Source organism: Mus musculus, chromosome 3, assembly GCF_000001635.26.
Source record: "Mus musculus strain C57BL/6J chromosome 3, GRCm38.p6 C57BL/6J".
In the NCBI taxonomy this organism is placed as follows: Eukaryota; Metazoa; Chordata; class Mammalia; order Rodentia; family Muridae; genus Mus; species Mus musculus.
The window spans coordinates 98,763,726-98,766,875 of NC_000069.6; the positions used below are offsets into that span (position 1 = coordinate 98,763,726).

General features: G+C 37.1%; 1 protein-coding gene across 2 annotated transcripts in view; it reads right to left on the reverse strand.

Annotated features, from left to right (window-relative positions):
• Positions 1 to 815, reverse strand: part of Hsd3b3 (hydroxy-delta-5-steroid dehydrogenase, 3 beta- and steroid delta-isomerase 3) — a 23,065-nt gene extending 22,250 nt beyond the window's left edge. For both annotated transcript variants that reach the window (XM_006501042.4, XM_017319466.2), the window contains exon 1: positions 1 to 815. This exon is cut by the window's left edge and continues 715 nt beyond it. The gene's annotated coding sequence lies outside the window, so the exon portion shown is untranslated.
• Between the last annotated feature and the right edge of the window lie 2,335 nt (positions 816 to 3,150).

Consider the following 3,150-nt stretch of genomic DNA (forward strand, 5'->3'; position numbering starts at 1 on the left):
CTTATAAAAGAAAGCATTTAATTGGACTTATGTTTTGTTTTCAAGTGTTGTAGATCATGAAGCCAGAGCAGTTGAGAGCTCCCTTCTTGGTATGGATGCAGAGTGTGCTGCAGGATTATTTGGAACTAGCTATGTGCTTACAAATTTCCCTCATTCAATACTTAGTGCATAAATGTAGACTCTTTCACTCTATGGAACATAATTCATATTGTTATCAAAATCAAAAATATGCTATTTCTGTTTTGAAGGGGTTACTCTAATATAAAGCAAAGGGGTAAAGAAGAGTTAGAGAAAGGCATTTATGTGGTTCATTGCCCCCAACTCCTGTCGCTGTGTCGGGAACCTGATAAGTGAGTGCGCATGTCATGGGATGATGATGACCTCAGATAAAACAACAGGTGAAGTGGAAATGACTCCACAGACAGTGGAGAGAAGCTCACCCACAAACTTCTTGTGAGGTCCCAGTGGCAGTTTGCTGCTTGTGCAGCTCACCATGTCCTGGTTAGAGAACAAGATGGACAACAGCTGCCAATTTCTGTGTGCCCTCAGCATGCTTTCAGAACTGGACATCAGCTGCTGGTTGGTGCCTGGGGTTTTCCTGCCAAGAGGACTGATCTCTAGCTGCTGAGCTGTATTTGCCATTTGCCTTGGTACTGAACTGCTGCCAAAGAATATTGAGCTTGCCCTGTAACAACTATTGCTGAACAGGGCCACTCCCCCCTTATTGAGATAACTCTTTTTTACACTACCTCAGCTGGCTGGTGGACTAGAGCAGAGGTTGAACTCTTGTTAAAAGAAGACTGCAAAAAAAAAAAAAAAAATTGTCCCTACCAAAATGCCTTGTGTATTCAAAACTCCAATAATGGTGTAGTCTTTGATATGCTTAGCCCATAGGGAGTGGTACTCTTAGGAGGTGTGTGCCCTTGTTGAGAAAGAATGTCACTGTGGGAGTGGGATTTGAAGCTCTGCCCTATGTGGGATAGTGAGTTTTCTCCTGGCTGCAATCAGGTCAAGGTGAAGAACTCTCAACTCCTATTGTACCATGCCAGTCTGGACACTGACATGCTCCCACCATGATAATGGACTGACTGAACCTCTGATCAAGTATGCCAGCCCCAGTTAGATGTTGTTCTCATAATAGTAGCCTTAGTCATGCTGTTTCTTCACAGCAGTAGAATCCAAACAAAGACAGAAGTTAGTACCAGGGGCTGGGATATTGCTGTGGTAGGCATGAGCGTGATTTTTTTTTTTTTGGATGGATGTACTTTTGGAAAGTGTCTTAGTTAAGGAAAGACACCCTGATGATCTTGGCTACAGACGGAAAAGAAAAATTTGAGAAGATCAAATAGGACAGGTAACATGATTTCCTGATTCCTCAACCTGGGAACAGCCCTGTAACTGGCTTAGACATAAAAATATCTCCAGACAAAACTCCAGCTAAAATTGAACAATAAATTTTATTGGTTCATTAAGACCATGGAATCATTAAGATTCATCATGCCATAATTCACATAGCATGAATATAGATCTATTACAATTGGTTGTTGATCAGATAAACTCATAAAAGTATAGTTTTATTTCAACTTATCAGACAAGAAGCAAAAATTCATCCCTAGTTGATTTGTGCACCTTGCACAGTTCTTATAAATGTCTTAATAGTACTAAAATTTTGGTCCTAAGATTCATATATTACATAATATTCAGCTCTGGCAAGATTCATACTGGGGATACTGAAATGACCTACTCTTCCAGCTACCTACATCCTGATGCTGATACCAAAGACTTGCTTCCAGAACAGCTTCAGGAATAGCTGCTGATTCCTGATGATCTTGGTTCATCTAGCCTTTTAGATGAATCCAGTCAGAATTTAAGTCAAGCCCTGAACCTTTAGGCATACTGAGACTGGATAGATGTTAAAGCCAGCTTTCTTAAGTCTTGCTAATTTTTCTACTCCATCCCCACCCCTTAAAAAATTCATTGCTCCAATTAAAAAAAATTATTTCTCCAGCAGGAATAAGTTGTGGAGAGTCACCATCTTGATCCCTTGGGTTAGGGTGTCTGGTTATGGTTATTTTATAAATTATAGATTGGAATTATTTTTAAATGGCCATACTTTTAAACAGACACAAACTAAATAGTGAACTTAAACTTGGCTTTTTCTGTCTTTCCTCTTTTCTATCATTTCTTTAGTAAAAAGAAGGGGGTTGTAGAGGAAAAGTGGAAAGTGGAATAGGGTAATATTGTAAGAAATTAAATACATGGGATGGATTACTAAATTAATTCTGAAAGCATTGAATAGTAATAATAATAAATTGTAGAAATCTTTATATTTTATGTAAAATTGAAATTTTAATTTCCTATATTCAAACAGTATTTATATTTTGACACAGGTTTAATGTTGCCATTGGTATAAATATTTGTATATTGACACATATTTTGAAATTAATATTGTTACTCTTAGATAAGCACTATGCCTATGCAACTCACTTAAGTATACAAGACTGTGAGATTGCTTCAAGTTTCTCTCCATTTTGTTTGATGTTGACTACTAGTTTTCTGTTTATTGCTTTTATTATGTTTTGGTATGGGCCTTGAATTCCTTATCTTTCCAATACTTTTATTATGAAGGGGTGTTGGATTTTGGCAAATGCTTTCTCACAATCTAATGAGAGGATCATGTGGTTTTTGTTTTCTTTGAGTTTGTTTATATAGCAGATTATATTGATGGTTTTCCCTATATTGAACCATCCCTGAATCCCTGGGGTGAAGCCTATTTGATCATGATGGATGATCTATTTGATGTGTTTTTGGATTCAGTTTGTGAGAGTTTCATTGAGTATTTTTGCATCCAAATTCATAAGGGAAATTGGTCTGAAGTTTTATTTCTCTGTTGGGTCTATGTGTGGTTTAGGTATCAGACTAATTGTGGTTTCATAGAAAGAATTGGGTAACATACCTTCTGTTTCTATTTTGTGGAATAGTTTGAGTACTGGTATTAGGTTTTCTTTGAAGGTCTGATAGAACTCTGCAGTAAACCTATCTGGTCCCGGTTTTTTTTTTTTTTTTTTTTTTTGGTTGGGAGACTATTAATGACTCTTTCTATTACTTTAGGGGATATGGAGCTGTTTAGATCGTTAATCTGATCCTGAT